Consider the following 19426-nt stretch of genomic DNA (forward strand, 5'->3'; position numbering starts at 1 on the left):
AAGCTCCATTATCAGGGTAGCTCTTTTGTACAAGAATGAGTACAAGCTAACAATATAATATAATGCTAAGAATAAGAGCTGATTATTGCTGAATTGGTCCATTCATTTAGGAGCTGAAACTCAGCGAGACACACAGAAACACGGACGCACTGATACCCACGTCTCTCCCTCTTTGGGTTTAAATACTACGTCAAATACATACTTACAAATGTAAATATAATGTGTGTTTCAGTAACGGTTGGGTCAATATTTAATCTGAACCCAAGGTACAACTATAAATATCATAAAATAATTTTGTAGAAAACACATATCGCACACGTTCAAGCACTTGTTTTAATTCTGCTAACAAGTTTAAATACGCTTACTCGCTCTGAATGGAGTAAATGGTGAGTGCAACTCTTAAAATTTTACAGTGTAATAAATAGAATACAGCATTTGTGCAGCGCAGATTATTTGCGAATTAATTTGTGATATCACACACTTGTATTTATTAAATTATTTTCACTAACTAATTGGTAGTCTCTGATACATTTATCTAAATTACTAAACCTTATTTTGAAAAACAAGGCGTCAGTATGACCAGATATCCCTAGACGTTGAGTGGGACCACGAGCTCGAAGAGTCTGATTAGTTAGCAACAGCGCAAGAATGTCGATGATACCACCATCTTAGAAGCCGAAAAGCCGAAAGAATATGATTGTGTATTTTTATATATATTTTATGTTATTATATTTCGTTATTTAGACAAAATTAGAATTTTATTTAAGTGTTTCAAATCAATTTCATTAAAGAGGACATAGTAAATTAATTCAATGTTCTTGTTGCTTTGAGTCCTTTGACTTTTCAGTCACGGGTCACCCAAAAGTGAAGGATTCTCGTGACTGCACTTTCAATGTGGCCTATTGTATTATATTTAATAATAAACCAGATTCATTTTAATACGAACAGTGAGCACAGAGAACAACATTTTAAAATGATAGTTAATTTATTTATTAGAATTCTAAATATAAATAGATGGTAGAAATCCATTTCGGATCATGGTAAAAGTCATGTTAAAAATAAAACATAATATATATGTAGATTTTATTCAACATTGACCAACTGCTAGCACGGCGATACACCGATAGCTCACGAGTCATTTTAATATTAATATTGCTCTGTCTTATTATAAATATTTTTCTCCCTGCGATGACTCCTTCAAGCCCTTAAATTAACGTGGTGAGCCTGCCCGAACTTATGATCCTACCCGTAGGGCTCCGTCTGTTACCTTAGGTCTCTTACTGTCATATCCCGTAGTCTATATATATAAAAAGAAAATGGTGTTCGTTTGAGGCTCTTTCACGCTTAAACCACTGATCGTATCGACATGAAACTACCACTCGATGCGAAATTTTTCCTAGATGGTTTATGGCTATTCTTTTTTTAATTCCAATGTTCCTTCATTTTTTTATTTCTGTTTTACTTTTATAAAAATTTTTCCCGCTAATAAAAACAAAAGAGGCTTCCTAGAACCGCAAAACGTCAACATCTGTTAAAAACTCGATTTTCTAAATATTTCAATTTTCTTAGCGGGAAGTTAAAAAGAAGAATAATAAAAATATGAAAAAAAATAAAATAATGAAACATAAAATTTATTTTAATTCGTCCAGCAAAGCGGGCGCGAAACGGCTAGTTATTTATATTTATTTACTTATTTCCTATTTTTACAGTAACTTAATACTAATACAATAGAAAACTAAGCTATAAACATAACAAGTAAAAACTTAAAACCTAAACCATTTTATAAGTAATTATAAATAATGCAATTCTTGTGACTTCAGCCAGTGTGCAACTAAATATATCCGTCTCACAAGCAATAGTGTTTAGTTTTTAACACGCGTAAATGGTTTATATTTACTACTTATTACTAGTATGTGATAGGGTACAACTGTAGGGCTTAGGAACCGAAGGGTTGTTAGTTAGTTTTCACGTTTATTTAGTTATCTTGCGCAGCTTGCTAATACACTACATATACTATACAGATACTCCTGACACCTATTACATATCATAGTCAACTGGCTGGCAAGCTGTACACAAAGTACATAACTTTAGAATAATGTTAACTACTAATATAATACAAATAGTTGACTTTACCCCTCTATTTATTAATATGAAATCAGTATATTTGCTCTTTTTTGTTTCTAGTCAGTTTCTCTCTTTCTTTCGTATTGGCTTTACGCTGTGATGAAAAGAGACAGATGAGCAGTTTAGGTTTATATAAATAGTCAAATTCTTGTCATTGATTAAAGCGAATACTCTAACCTTCTTTGATGGTAATAACGGCGATGGTAATAATTTGTAGAACGTAATTTTTTCATTTAAATTACGTTCAATTGATCAGTTTTATTGATCCAAAGTAATCTTTTCAAATTGTGTTTATACTGCAAATGGCATAGCTTTAGTTAGATATAAAATTTAGTTTTAATAAGGGGTATAAAATCAACAAACAAATGTCCAAATATCTGTCGGAAGCTTCCACTTAACTTTAACTAGCGTTCAAGCAGTTTACGTAATCAGAGCAATTGATTAAGTCTACTATCAGTGCAAACAGCTATCGGCTAGAGCAGGCTAATGTGATCTATGTCAATATATTATTATGCCCTAATCGTGCGAGAATCTACAAACAACTTTATCGAGGCCTGTGATTTTGTCTAGACTTTGAATGAGTATGATTATTCCAAGGCCCTGTCATTAGTTTGTTGAAGTATTTTCTATGGATTAACATTTTATTTTACGGTTTATATAATTTGTGATTATTTATATCGACAATATTGTTTTTACCGTCATTTATTTTAAGTAGCAAAAGGTGTTAAGGACAAATACTAATTAAGATATACAAATACAAATATAATAAACATAATATTTAAGACGAATAAAAAACAAAGCTTCATTTAACTAAGAAGATGAATATATATTTTGTACCTATCTTATAGTCATCTTTATATATTAACTAGCTGACCTGGCAAACGTCGTTTTGCCTTGTATATCATTTATAATAAAAAATAGGGGTTGACAGTAGAGGGGTAAAAATTAGGGGTTGTATGTATTTAATGCAGTATCATAAAAAAAATTAAAAATTAAAAAATTATAGTTTAGGGGTGAACTGAACTACCCTTAACATTTAGGGGGATGAAAAATAGATGTTGTCCAATTCTCAGTCATACCCAATATGCACACAAAATTTCATGAGAATCGGTCGACCCGTTTCGGAGAAGTTTAACAACAAACACCGCGACACTAGAATTTTATATATTAGATAATATATAACTGAAACCGTTTTTTTTGTTGAATTTCAATATTTTGTTTTGATCAGACAACTTATACAATGTTATATGAATTAGTTTATATAAAGGCCGTATTGATTTGTTTCCGATACATAAATCTATCGTTGGATTTGTTTCCGTCGACATTTATTACACCCTGTAATGACAGTATGTGTATATTTATTTCTTTATTTCCTTCCTTATTCCCTTTGGAAATTTCTGTTTATATAGTAAATGTTTCACGACTAAGATTTATTTAAATTAAACAGAAAATTTCACAATGCAATTAGTAGGTATTTTAATGGAAATTTCAATAAATTGAAATGAGGAGGATAGTGAGGAAAACAAATTTCTACGTCAATTTCATTGATTAAAATTTTTATAGTCTTCAATGCTACTGATTAACTCATTTTTTATCATAAAAAACGCAATTTTTCATACAGTTTTGTACATCGTAAAGAAAATTAAGAAGAAAGAAAATAAATTATTAATAAAATTATATAAACAAAATTGAGAGATCTAAGTATACATTTACTAAAAGTTCCCAGATCAATGGCGTAGCACGGGCGACAAGAACTGGCAAGCAAATCTCCGCTACACTTTTTAATCGCCCGCTATAGTTAAAACAAAAGGTATTCCTATTATTCAGCACCATGTTCCACTTGACATATTGTTGAACAAAATGTTTCGACATTCGAAGTTAGCACGACCTCTGTATTGACAATCGCACCTCTAAAGGCCATTGTTCTCACACATTCATCAAACATGTTTGTCAAACCTTTACGCACCTTTGTTTGTAAATAAAAATTTAAAAGTTAGAAATCTCCTGAAATCTGCTATCAATATAATACAAAAAGTTCTATATTTACGGATACGTAACTCAATATCCCCGACTACAAAATAGTCTTATGTAAAAAAAATAAAAAAAATACATTTGACACCTCAATTATAAATAGCTAGTACAAGCAAAAGTTGAGCAGTGTTGGCCTAGTCGCATCAGCGTGCGACTCTCATCCCTGAGGTCGTAGGTTCGATCCCCGGCTGTGCACCAATGGATGTGCGCATTTAACATTCGCTCGAACGGTGACGGAAAACATCACGAGGAAACCGGCTTGCCTTAGACCCAAAACATCGACGGCTTGCATCAGGCACAGAAGGCTGATCACCTACTTGCCTATTAGATTAACAAATGATCATGAAACAGAAACAGAAATCTGAGGCCTGGACATAAAAAGGTTGTAGCGCCATTGATTTAGTTTTTTTACAAGCAAAAGTTAAACGATACATTGAGCGCGTCTTTTAAAAATATTGGCAGCGATTGGCACGTTCAATATTAAAAATACGAGACAGTTAATCATCAGAAAGAGAAAACAAAATTCCGTTGAGATTTTACGATTGATCAATTTAGATTTACGAGCTTTGAGACTTCCTTATAGCCGATTCACGTTTTTCGATATTGACAAATCGCTATCAAAATAATTACACCGTGGGTTCGGATCTAAGCTATTTAGTTAATTATACGTGTCTCGACGCTGATACGCTAATTGTAGAACCTCATATTACAAGCTAATCGCGTTTTACACTTTGCGTTAATAGGTGTACAATAATTAGGTACAGTTCCTTGTAATTACGTAGTACCCGAAATTTTGTGAACCCTTTTATTCATGGACTCATTAAGGAACAAGGGCTCTTGATACATACGAGTACGTAATACTTTAGAGAGTTTATGCCTCATGCATACATAATATATTTTTCATTTTCTATGGTATAGTTACAATTTATCTATTCTAGAATACATGATAATTATGGAGAACATAAATTTTACAAAAAAATATAAAAATAGTATAAAATTTCGCTTCCAATTTTAGTTTTTAGTAATTTTTTGCTTAATTCGGAACCAGATAGGCGCTCACCAAAGTTTATTTTTAAAGTAATCACTACCGGATGTTATATTCGCGAAGAATTCGAATGAGACCTCATTAAACTAGCAGTTTGGTATTTAAAAACGGAATTTGGAATTTTCTGCTGATTCTAAACCTTGGAATGAATAAGGGACGCCAATGTTATTATTCTAAAAGAGGTTACTGTTATGTATTTGACCATTTAACAATTTGTACACAAAACCGGATAGAGATCTCCGATCGTACAGTGACATCATTTCCAGTCACTGTACGGTTCGATGAGAAAATCAAAATGGCTAGGAGATAGACAGTTTCAGATATGGTATGACTTTCTTAGGTTCACAAATCTACTTACGCAACTACCCTAAGTTTTGCGACTCGGTGAACTATTTAGTCCATAAATTCTACGTTCTTTGTAGATGTTTTGGATAGTGAACACATGTCGTCATAAAATATAATGAATAGAAAGTATCTCCATAATTAATCAATATCTATAATTAATTATTTATTTTTGAAACGCCCCATACGATGATTGATATGCAATGCAATAAAAACTAACAAAGAGAGTAAGAAAAAACAAAAATAATAATATTAGAAAAGGTTTTGGCAAATTTTTAATTAGGAGCGTTAGTTTTAACAAGGTAAGTTCTAGGATTTAAGTTAATTAATTTTGTTGGCAGAAAAAGGTACATGACGACTATATAAGGGTTTCTATAAAAAACGTACGGATTAAAATTTTGAAAACGCAACATTCATTGCTATTTAAACTACTTACAACCTAGTTGGACTTGGTCACTTCTACCACGGATTGGCGTACTCTCTTTTAATTGTCTAATTATTTCATAAATAGTTCATGTGTTGAATGGTGAGGTTTATAGGTGTGTAGTTACCAATTTGATTAAAAACATTTTGGTTTTGTTAGTTGTTACAATTTATATGTAAGTTTTGTCAGGAGTAATTATAGATCGAAAACGCCACTTCAAGTTACATTCATTCCATACCAAAATTGTATAATTCGATATCCAATATGATTAACGTGTAGGAATATTAAAAGATAATTATGAATACTTTCTTAAGGCCAAGAAGTTAACCTTTTTTTTTTGTTTTAATGTTTTATATTAAAAAAAGGAAAAAGGGAAATTTGTTTTAATGTTTGTGTTGTTCATTCCTATTTTGTTTACAACAAATGATATCTTTATCTTAATAACTAATACATGAATTTTTGGTGGTATGACAATCGTTTTCATACCCTTTTAACAATGATAAGAATAAATGTGCCTATTATTCTCGTAATAAGTCTTAACTTTTTTATTATCGGTAAAAATAGCTAAGTAGAGAGCTAGACACATTCTATATGTATTCAAAATAGATCAAAGCAAAAGTTTCCTTGAAAAGTTTCAGCCTCTGGAGCTTTAAATATCGAGCTTCATTATCATTATTAAGGGTGAGATCTATAGTGCGCACTTAGACTTTGCTCTGACTTAACTATCGAGTTAAGACACAGTCGGTATTTATAGAGCAAACTGCGAATCTCTCCGAGTGTTGGCTTAGCTTAATCCCAAGTCCACGAAATCGACGACTTACCAAAAACTTTGACTATAAGCCTAACAAAAATAATGGCCTAAAATTTGCTTTACCATCATATCTTTTACTGGACTTTTTATTTTTGTCGGTTTTTAATGAACGGTGTTGCCATTTTGTATCGGAGTTCCATAGACTTTGGGAAAAATAGAATTTGAATTCAAAGAAATTATAATGATCTTGATAAATACCTATGAAATGCATGAATTAAAATAATTACACATTATTATGGTATTTATTGTTGTTTATTTATATTATTTATGTAATTGTTCAAACCCCATTTTTGAGAAATCTTAAAAATAACTGGTGTGATTTTGTATGTCACCTGGCAGCCCTGGCATATTATAGTGACAACGAAATACAAACTATAACCTAACCGATGTCTCTCGCTTCACATCTGTTATTTTCGTTTCCCTGAATCTTCTACCATTTATTACCTGACTACCCTAAAAAATTTGAGATAAGAGTGGAACATATGAAATTAAAAAATATGTTAGAAATAGAATTTCTTCAACAAAAATATAAATTAGTATTAGAAATATGTATTACACTTAAAAAAAGAATCAGAAAATAAATGATTAAAATGAAACAAGTTTTGTTTTGATATTCTTTATTACCAAACAAATTACCTAGTTAAATTGTGCAATCACAGATTGCCGGAATGCTAGACCTGTAGGAGATCTTTCATTGTTTCTGTGTTACTCAACTTCTGCTGTCAGCAAGATCACCATCATCATAAGCATCCCCTCTCTGTATACCTATATTATGCAATACAGCACAAGCTATAATTATATATAACTAGTATTTGTCAATTTTTACTGTAGTCCTAGCTGTAAACATGGAAATTTCCTTTTTCACACTCCGAAAAACCTTTAAAAAATATGCCTAGTTCTTATTTGAGAATAATTATAAATATTGTCAGCTCTTGTCATTGGATTTAAAAGTGTTGTTAACATGAAGTTAAGTGCTGGATAACCGCTGTCACCTACTAAAACAGGCATTTTCTAAATATCCTGCTGTCGTGTGAACTGCCAGGCCACCTAGTCACTATAGCAAATATTTCCATATCAGGCCCTATTATTGCTTGCACATTTACAGAAAAATACCCTTTTTTATTTCTGTATGCTTCAGAGTGAGCGATACCTTTGGGTCTATTAATTTTTATATGGGTGCAGTCAATAGCTCAGATTATACTGTTTAGGCCATGGTGAGTATTAGATCTTCCTAATTCTTCAAACTTCGTTTTGGCTATGTTCATATTTCTTGGAAAATTTACAAATCTAGGAAGTAATTTACTCAACTCTGCAGAGACTTTATTTATAATTAAACAGACTGTAGATTGGCTTATGCTGTTCAGATCACCACACACCATCTGTAATGTCAATAAATTATTATTAGTCACATATATGTTATGTTTCTGAAAGTCAGAAGACAAAAGTCTTCAACATATTATGTATTTAAAATCATTTGAGAAGAGGTATAATATATCAAATTGAAAAAACATACATATTTATGAACACAATATTACCTGAAAACATCCAGTTGCATTTTTATGCCTTAATGCAATAAGTATTTGCAATTGCGGTAGGTTTGGCGAACCTCTGTTTTTATAAGGTTGCAAGTTTGTAATGATCAGCGTCAGGATCACATTTAATACCGTGTGTTTCAAAATACGGTTCCTTCTTTTGAATTCATTCTAACCGTACAGGATGGAAGAATTTTGGTTTTATTAGTTCCGAACATATACAACACTTATAAGCTCATACAAACAGAAACAGAAAAGAGAAAAAGTGGTTTAAAATTTTCAATTGTTGATAGTTGATACAAGTGCTCTGTTGCTGTTGTCAAAAATTGCGATCCGTTCTACGTAATAAAATTATTGTCATCTTTAAATAATTAATACATTTTCTAAAGGTTACTCGTAAATTTCTAGTTATTGCAATAATAAAATAAATGAATACATAAATAACAATAAATTGAAGATATATGTGTACCGTTTCAGATGTTTAAATATTTGTTATTGTTTACTTTTTTAAAGGATAATAAACAAAGTATTGCATGAAATGAAACATCAATTTGTATTTTGACATTTTCTGTCTTAGCTTGGGCTTAGCTTAATCTCACCGTTAAAATGTCTATAAATACGAAATCATAGTTTAACCTTAGTGTACACTAAGCAAAGTTTTTCGTAAGGTAAGTCTGAGCAAAGTCCAAGTGCGCACTATAGATCTCACCCTAAGACTAAGTAATGACACCAGATCGTAATACCGACCCGTGCACTAACCCGTGACGGCACTATGCACTAAGTATTTCTGATCACAGTTATATAACTATAAACTATTGAATAAATATCGTAATATATATATATATATATATATATATATAATATTGAATATACATGTGTCAGTCAAACAAAGATTGTAGGTAGACAATAGAACTCAAAAAATGAGAATAACTGGGCGTTACTGGTTGTAAGAAAAATATTTGGTGTATTTTGTACTCTGTATCAAGATTTCCTTCGAGTTATATAGTACAAGCGAAACCTTTCAGAAACTGAAACGAGTTGAAGAAATATCTACCGCCGGAGTAGTTTAGAAACAAACGCATGTAGCGTCGGATGTTTCATAGTGTGATTGTTGTTACAGAAAAGAATAATGATTACATGTCAAATAGATAACCTCCCCTGTCGAACGCTTAACAAAAATATCATTTGATTCAACTCAACACGCGGCACGCAATTGGATATGGATATGCCATACAATCCCAAGAGATTCCAATTATATCTTCAAGCAGGCGCTTGAATGGAAACAGCAATGAAAGCGAAAGCGTGGCTGTCCCTAGCAAACCTGGCGTCATACAGATGAGGCAAAGAGACCCAGAAAGACTTGGAGCGAGGTGAAATACGAGGCTCACTTTGGACGCCATCTAGGGATTACAGGACATTAAGTCAATTCAAAGAAGTAGACCACGCGTCACAATTGATAATGTGTAACCACCATTATGGTTTTACTATAAAAATATACGAAATAACATATCGTAAAATTAAAACACAAATTCACCGAGCTACAAGTAAAACAATAGCGTACCACAATCTGCAAACATGGCCGCGATATATGTGCTTGTATTAAGTTGATAACGAATTTCCCCAGTCATTTAAATGCCTTTAACATCACATTATTGTGTAATAAATTTTCCGTGCGATTCCATGCATTCCAAACGCATTATCCTGACAATTTAAATATATCCCCGGTGTTAAGGTGCGTTCCCGTATTCCTCCATACCTGACAGAGACAGATGGCGTGTTAACTATGTCGTTCCTATTCAGATTTAATTATTTGAGCGGTTAAGTAGGATGCATTTACCGCATATGCTACCCAGTACAAGAGCGATGACTCTGCTATTTTTGAAACTTGCCCTCTTGAAAAATACTTGAGATATTTATATCCCGCATTCAATGTGGCTCTGTAGTTCTTTGAATTATAAGTAGCTTATTGGTTTTGGCTTTACGTAAAAAATATGGAATGAATAATTCTAAAGTGTTTGTATTAAAATGTTAAAAGTCAAAATCATTTAATGTACACTTATGAACGTCAAAATAGAAATTAGACCAGTGCAGATAGCCTTCAAAATAAATAAAAAGTGAAAAAAATTACAGTAGGATGAAACCCATTAGAAAAGCAAGGGAATATGATCAAAATGAAAGGAAAAATAAATTACGGTCGATCTGAGGTCGGGAAGGGGTAGGGGGGGGGAGGTTTAAGGGTAAAAAACGGTTTATCTCGATTTCCGGCAAAACTAAAAGTCCTATCGAAGAAAGTTAAATGGCAAAGTTGTAGGTAATAAAAAGATCTAAAACTTTTGTATTTACACATTTTTCACATAACCTCAAAATTGGTGTGAAAAATTCAAAAAACCAAGTTTTTGGTTTTTTATTTTTATCTTTTACAAAAATTTATTTTTTTAAACGAAATTTGGTGAAAACTTACCTTATTATGTCCCAAATATACTGTAATTTATTTGATTAAAAATATTTATTTTTTCACCTTATTTTGAATTAATATCGAAAAAACACCCTAATTTTCAATCGAAAATTCTGACGTCAAAATTTCAGCTTTTTTCAAAAATTTGGTATGCTTTCAGTTCGTTGAAATCTCTACTTTCCTATGGTAAAAAAATATATATATATTACCCTAGTAAATCTTCTCAGAAAATGCAAAACATCGTATGCAGTAACGCCCAGACCCGTCATAACCTTCCCTACTTCTCTATGAATCTTCTTTAAATTATAATTAGATGCCTATTTATTACTATTTTAAGATAACTTATATATACCTGAGTGACCTAAAAAAAATTTTTTGCCTTTAGATGAGCTAAAATTTTCGTATTTCATAGAAAAGTAGGGAAGGGTATGACGGGTCTGGGCGTTACTGCATACGATGTTTTGCATTTTCTGAGAAGATTTACTATGGTAATATATATATATTTTTTTACCATAGGAAAGTAGAGATTTCAACGAACTGAAAACACACCAACTTTTTGAAAAAAGCTGAAATTTTGACGTCAGAATTTTCGATTGAAAATTAGGGTGTTTTTTCGATATTAATTCAAAATAAGGTGAAAAAATAAATATTTTTAATCAAATAAATTACAGTATATTTGGGACATAATAAGGTAAGTTTTCACCAAATTTCGTTTAAAAAAATAAATTTTTGTAAAAGATAAAAATAAAAAACCAAAAACTTGGTTTTTTGAATTTTTCACACCAATTTTGAGGTTATGTGAAAAATGTGTAAATACAAAAGTTTTAGATCTTTTTATTACCTACAACTTTGCCATTTAACTTTCTTCGATAGGACTTTTAGTTTTGCCGGAAATCGAGATAAACCGTTTTTTACCCTTAAACCTCCCCCCCCCTACCCCTTCCCGACCTCAGATCGACCGTAATTTATTTTTCCTTTCATTTTGATCATATTCCCTTGCTTTTCTAATGGGTTTCATCCTACTGTAATTTTTTTTGGTTTCAAAAATTATCGGCACTGGTCTAAATATATATGAAATGCTTCTAATTTTACATTTACTGCCAGTCCTCAGTTTCTTACAGTTCTGTACATTTACTTCAGTTTTACAGTTAGCTTAGTTTTAATAGTTAGCCGACATCAACTTTATATTTGATGTAAATTTTTATATTGAAGCATAAACTTTAGTTAGCAGAACTTGTCTATAATATCTTTCATTTTATATTTATTTCAATAGTAGTTTTAGACAGTAAAGGTTTTGTAACAGTTACCATTATTGTTTTATTAAAATTAAGCCATGTGCTTTAACTACCTGAGCCTACAAAGGGCTTAACTTATAAGCTATTTTACCTTTTTTTTATCTCTGGCACGGTTTGTGCATTAGCCAGCGTCAAGTATAAGATTTTTATAATTCGCACTTGTAATTTGCCATCCTCGGCCTAGAACGTATTGCTACGTTCTAAACCTTCACAGTCTCCTTTCTTAGGTAGCATACTCACTGCTTGCCTTAGAAATTTGACCGTGCCCTCCATGTACGGTTTAAGCACTCGCCCGGTACCGCACAACCATCCCAAAGGCCGAGAACAAATTTAAATTAAATTAAAACTTGCCTCGGGAATCGAACCCGGTACTGACTGCGAATCCATGGGTCCTGGTTTCGATCCCCGGCTGAGACGAACATCGATGTGATGAGCATTTGGTGTTGTGCTTAGGTCTTGGGTGTTTAAATATGTATTTATATGTCTATCTATCTATAATATGTATGTATATCCGTTGCCTAGTACCCATAACACAAATTTCACCAGCTTAGCATGGGACTCGGTCAATTGGTGTGAATTGTCTTATTAAAAAAAAAAAAAAAAAACTATCATTAAAACGAATAAAAACTAAGCTCATCTATCAAAATGCAGGGAGATTACGTCTGTCAGTACCCAATTATGTTTTTTTTGTCATATCTTGAAGGATGGGTGCACGTGCGTCTTATTACGCTCCATGCGCATGCGTTTATAAATAGCAGCCCCTTAATGACCCGTTGTTCAGTTCAACAGTTGGCTTTTGAATTTTATTATCAGTGGTGTGTGGTCATGTGGGGATAAAAATTTTATCTTTATTTTGAGTTTCCCAATCCGATGTTTAGATTTATATTTTGTGTAATAGCTTTCACGTGTTTATTAGATTTTATTGCTACATGTTTACGGACGGCTATAAAGGGTTCTCAGACTTTGGGTATTATTATCGGGACGTGATGTAACATTTTATATCCACAAATATTCGTATATACATATATATATACAGATATATTTATTTAACTTAATTTCATAAGAAAATCAGTGATTGATAAGTATGGAAACTAGAGGCCGTAACACTTTCAAGGGATATCTTCCTACCCACTGGGCAAATATACAGTGCATGTGAAACCATTTATGATACTAATACAATTAGGTCACGTGAAGTTATTAAGAATTAAAAAATATTTTAATTATTTTTTATGTTACGGCAGGAGGCTCACCTCATGTTTAGTGACCCATGGACAGTCACACGGGCAGGAGGCTCACCTCATGTTAAGTGATGAAAGAAGAAGAAGAAGAAGGCTCGTAAGCGCGCTGCCGGCCTTTTAAGAATTGGTACGCTAGTTTCTTGATTCGAAGTCGAATTGGTTCGGAAATACTTCAGTGGGCAGCTGGTTCCACATAGTGGTGGTGCGCGGTTATAGAACGACGGATGTGAAGGTGGTACGAATTGTATTTCGTATTCTGCCTTGACTTCCGATGATGATACTCAGCTGCAGGGTATTAGTCCGAACAACTCTGGTTTATATGGGCGAAATTGATTTCTTACGTAATTCACCACTGTCATAAATATTGATGGTTATAAAAATGGTAAAACTTTTACTAGCTATGAAATTCCATAGTATATTAACGGCACTGGTTTGTGTAATTGAAACATATACAGTATGTGTATATTTATATGTAGGTACTTTGCCACTGTATAAACTGTTTTTCCAGGTGACACTTTGACATCGACAGGTGATACATGGCCAAACGTTAGCTGTAAACAACATTTATTGGACAGTCGAAACAGGTCCTCGGCGGATGTGATGCTGGTCTATCTATATAAACCCGTTCAACCCTCGTGCCCATCATTATATATATGTTCTTCTAAACCATTCTAATTGCTAAACTAAAACTCTTTTTATAAAATCAATTAAAAAATTCAGTAGCGCTACAACCTTTTTAGGTCTGGGCCTCAGATGTCTGGATATGTTTCATTATCATTCGTCAATCTAATAGGCAAGTATGTGATGTGCCTGATACACGCCGTCGCTTTTTGGTTCTAAGGCAACCCGGTTTCCTCACGATGTGTTCCTAGACAGAACGTCCATTGGTGCATAGACGGGGATCAAACCTACGACCTCAGAATGAGAGTTCCACGCTGAAGCCACTGCTGAAAAACTATTTTATAGAATTTGAATGTGTGAGTTAAACTCACACATAAACAGTTCATTACCTAAGACAGTCTTTTTCTATTTAATACCTTTGTTTGCAATAATATGATAATCTGAAAAGTTACTGGTTTTCATTTTCAATAATTCACTATTAATAAGTTATATAGGCATATTTATTTCCAAAATATTAAAAAAGTCCAACCGTGTCCAAGTCCAAATCGGGACATGCTTTCTATATCTTTGAAATAAGTTCATATAATTGAATATCTTTGTTTATAAACCAATTAAAAAAAGTTCACTCACTTTCCATGCGAAACAATAGAACAATATGTACGAGATCAAAGCTAATACGGGAATGAATGGACGCCACAAAATCATAAACGAACAATACATCGTTTGAAGTGAAGCACAGCGGACTAAATTCCCAGGAATCACTCGAAGCTTTATGGCTGTCAAGAAAAAGGAGGGATGACTTGACATTTATGGCACAGCGTTGGGCTATTAACATTTTACGATTGAAACATACATGTTCAATGAATGGAAGATTCAAGCTGTTGAAATGCGTTCTGCGTTATTACAAGACTTTTGAGGAGTGCACAAGTGTATACTAACATAACGAATTTGTGTGCCTGGTCATAAAGTACTGCGAATCAACAAGTTTCAATACTCAAAAAGTAAAAACTAAATTATTATAATATAGTAGTCCATTTTATATTATTAAAGCCCTTTTACCATACTGTTAATAAAATACATATAAAATGGGTGTTAGTTTTGTTTGGATTAGTTATTGTTAGTTTAGTTACATTAGTTATTGTTATTTCCGTTTCTGTGTGTTCTTCAGTAGGTATAGATCCCATTTGGATAAATACCTCCTCCTGATATCTCTATTTGGATCTGTTCTTAGTCTCCTCCATCAATTTCTTCCCAGAAAACTTAACTATTTCGTCAGCCGCTTTTGTGGTCTTCCCTAGTTTCTTTTTCCTGGACGTGGGTTTCTCCAGCGTGTGGCTTCGGTGGTATTTGGCTAGTCCATTTAAATGTCTTTAATTAATTTATTGTCCTATTTGGTGGTTAGTACATTTAAAAGATTCAACGAAATTATTCTTTAAATTCCTTTAATTAACTTTCTGTCCGGCTTTGGTACAGTACAGTACTTCGGTAAGGTTATACAAGCCTCTGAAGAAAATATTTCTATGAAATAGTCACGGATATGTATTGCCTCCAGTGGGATGGTACCGGGTAGAATGTAGGGGAAGAGAGAATCAACTTATTCATTGATTTAACGAAACATGGCAGTTGTTAACTGCAACTTCATAGCAACCGCAATGTTAATTACCAAAAGCTAACCGTACTAATTTCTCGTCAATTTTCATTAATATTTCTCTTATTAATCCGTTAATATTTTTAGTAACTAAATAACTTAGCACTGCATACATATAATATATGCCCATTTTACGTAAGTTTCAAAATAAATTTAAATTCACATTCATCTAAACTTTAAACAGTTGCCTCGTCTTCACTTCTGATATATTAAGAAAGAATTATGTGTTTCCAAGTAAAGCGAACTTTCTCTACAAAAGTTAGAATTAATTGGCCTGTGAGTTTGCAACTTGAATCTTTCCATCACTTCCATACAGTTAAAGGAAACTTACGTAGCCCCAAGTAAACAACGTGTTAAACTTATGATCATCAAATAAAGTGCTTTTGACATATGCTAGAAAGTTATTAAAGCGAGTTCATTGTTGCTTATACGCCCAGTTGCTAAGTACTTTAACTTTCGAACTAACCTCGAAAAAATACACCTGTATGTAAAAATAATAATACAATCTAGAAATGTAACTTAAGTGTCTTAGAACGAATCATATTGTTTTTTCTAATTGAATCGTGATATAAACGTAATATACGTATATTACGTTTATATCACGCTCACTATAGCTGTACTCCCAAGTCGTCTTTTGCCTAATGCCATAATAATCTAGTATGTATATAAAATTCTCGTGTCACAATGTTCGTTCCGTTACTCCTCCAAAACGGCTCGATCAATTCTTATGAAATTTTTAAACATATTCAGTAAGTCTGAGAATCGGCTACTGTCTAACTTTCAAAACACTAAGTTTTTTTATTATTTTATGATACAGCATACAAAAATACACACAACCCCTAATTTTTACCCCTCTACGATCAATCCCTATTTTTTATTGTAGATATATTTTTATTGGATTAAAAAAATGTTTCCTTGAAATAATATACATGGCAAAACAACGATTGCCGGGTCAGCTAGTAATGTTATAATCATAAGTTAAGTTATTTATAATTGGTGTCAAACTTATGGTCTAAATAATGACCTTCCCCTTGAAAGAATTACACGGCAGTGATCTATGACTTCAAGGACGGTGATTAAATAGTTTGATAGCCAACAATTTTTTGAATACATCGTGGTTCAACATGCAATCTCTTAAAGAACGATTAAGAAGGAGATGTTATCGAATAGTATCATACAATAATGGGCACCATTATATATAAGACTATCTTGATTCTCAGATATGTATTTACATAGCGTAGCTGAAACCACGATTAGTTCTCATGTTAAGGCCACTTCATATTCATATCGTGCTTTCACATAATGCGAGAGGTTGGGTGGCATATGGAGGGATTCTCGCAAAAATGTCTTTATTAACCTTCAGATGTAGCTTTCCTATAGTTTTCTTACTGTGTATATGAATGTACAAATATATGTGTGCTACTAGACGACGTGGAGAAAGCACCAAGTGACTAAACGAAAGTCCAACTCACTTTGGGTCTTCGCGCCAGCGAAAGTATCTGTGTTTTAAGAACAAAATTAATTTGCAAATTGCTTTCAATGACAGAAATGGCAAATTAAAAATAAACACGATTTTCTAACAATCCATTATGAGGCGGCGGTAATCAATGTTTCTTTTAAATTAACCAAAAGTTCTAAAAGTAATAAATTATTCTCTGTTTTAAGTAGAATATATGCCACCATACATACTTAGACCTTTAGAATGGATAGTATAAAAACTTCTTAGATAAAATGGTTGAATCTAACGAAACAAACTTACACAAAATCTCACCCTAACTTAGCTTATCGATCTAACTCTGCACGCGTACTATTAAAAATAGATATCACGTGGTGCGCTGGGTCGCAAGCGCTGATGGTGATGGTGGTGGGGAGCCACATTACATATAAATTAGGATAAAAGGTAATAATTCCTAATTTAGGCTGAAAATGGTAATGAACAAAAAATACTGGTTTTATTGTGAAAAAGCGTGGGTTGCTCGATAGACGAAAAATATGGCACAGAGCGCCCCACGCTTTTTCACAATAATACCAGTATTTTTTGATCATTACCATTTTAGCCTAAATTAGGAATTATTTTTTTAAACTATATTTATTTTCCACTTTTTAGTCCTAGCAGCAATACGTGTTGTCTCAATTTAATCGTATTGCTTTGTGGAATTTTTTATTGCTTTTTCGAGATAAACCTATGAAATTATTATACCTATTGTCGCTGATTCTTTATAAGTGTACAAAGTTTGAATTAAATCTGTCCGTTTAAAGTGGGTCAAAATCGAGTCCGAAGGAGTCGGTTACATTCATACATACGTATACAGGTGAAGCTAATATAAAGCGTGTAAAAAAAGAATCTTGATGTTTCTCCGTGTCGATCACTCGGCTGTGGTGTAAAATGATTTAAAGCCCTTACAATTTATTATTCTTCTTTATTGGCTCTAGCCAATTGAATTAAATTAAAAATCGTTATTTATAAATTTTCGTTTCGCTTATATTGAACTCGCTGAAAAATGGGTCCTTCAAGAAAAGAGCGTACCAATTCTTAAAAGGCCGGCAACGCACTCGCGAGCCCTCTGGCATTGAGAGTGTCCATGGGCGGCGGTATCACTTACCGGTGAGCCTCCTACCCGTTTGCCCCCCGTTCTATAAAAAAATAAATGAACCAAGTGTTAGTAAACACTATTGTATAATCCTCTTTAAAAAATGAAATAAAATACATTTCATCATCTTCCTTTTACTTATTATATAATATGTATCATTTCAAGTCCAATACAAACCACAATAACTAGTAACAAGGAATGACAGTCTCATCTGAAACATTACCCCAGTTGTTTGCCACTTTAGTTTATTACTCTAATGTAAGTGAAGATCAATGTTCTTGTCAATTTTAACTAAAATGGGTTGCATATTAAATTCACTTAGCAATAGCCTAATGCGGATAAGTTTATTGTCAACTGTCAAGATGAAACTTTAATAATTTGCTAACTTCACTCGGAATAACAACAGATTAGCATTAAAGTTTTAATCATTTGTATTTTTACCAAAGATTTCTTTTATAATCCACAAATTACATCATTAATTGCCCAAGATCCAAAAAACATTTTAATACCCTTATTCATTAATGTCTATCATGGTAGTAATGTAAATTTAGAATTAATTTAACTTCTTTTCTGACGTTCATAAGTGTAATTGTTTTGTATTTTGACTTTGACTTCAATACAAAATGAACGCACACTTTTACCACAGGCAATTTAATTGTCTTTGCTTTGAGCTATGATGTAAGATGATAACTCAGCCTATAGGGGCCTCATAGCCTAGCGGTCTTATTAAGTGGCAGCTAGGTGATTGTGTACCGGGTTCGATTCCCGGTTCGAGGGCAAGTTTTAATTTAATTTAAATTTGTTCTCGGCCTTTGGGAGGGTTGTGCGGTACCGGGCGAGTGCCTTAACCGTACATGGAGGACACGGTGGAATTTCTAAAAGACAAGCACGAATTATAAAAATCCTATACTTGACACTGGCTAATGCACAAATCGTGCCAGAGCCATTTAAAAAAAAACTCAGCCTATCATAACCTAGTTTCTTGGACAGTTGATTCTTGTAAAATCCCATTCCATACACATTGTCAAAACATAATAGTGCATTTGACAAAGCTTCGCAAGTACATTTAGTGCGAAGCTTTCGAAAACTCTTTCATGCAAGTGACATGAAGATATGGGTCGAAATAATGATTTTCTGTCATAGTTTAAGTACGGTATTCAACTGAAACTCCATCAATTTAATTATGTTTTATAAGAGTAGTTTCGAATATGAAATGATGCTTCAAAAACCCTACATTTTCTACTTTAAAAATATCACAATCTTAATATA

The 19426-nt window shown here is 32.7% G+C and overlaps 1 protein-coding gene and 1 long non-coding RNA gene across 3 annotated transcripts in view; both read right to left on the reverse strand.

The window, feature by feature from the left end:
• LOC125057875 overlaps window positions 1-19426 on the reverse strand; it is a 73077-nt gene that overhangs the window by 28952 nt on the left and 24699 nt on the right. The window lies entirely within an intron of this gene.
• LOC125057876 lies at window positions 7378-8721 on the reverse strand. The gene is made up of 2 exons (XR_007118276.1): window positions 8313-8721; window positions 7378-8156 (listed from the first exon to the last, which is right to left on the reverse strand). It is a non-coding gene; the product is annotated as an uncharacterized LOC125057876 (long non-coding RNA).

This window comes from Pieris napi, chromosome 17 (genome assembly GCF_905475465.1).
Source record: "Pieris napi chromosome 17, ilPieNapi1.2, whole genome shotgun sequence".
Classification (NCBI taxonomy): domain Eukaryota; kingdom Metazoa; phylum Arthropoda; class Insecta; order Lepidoptera; family Pieridae; genus Pieris; species Pieris napi.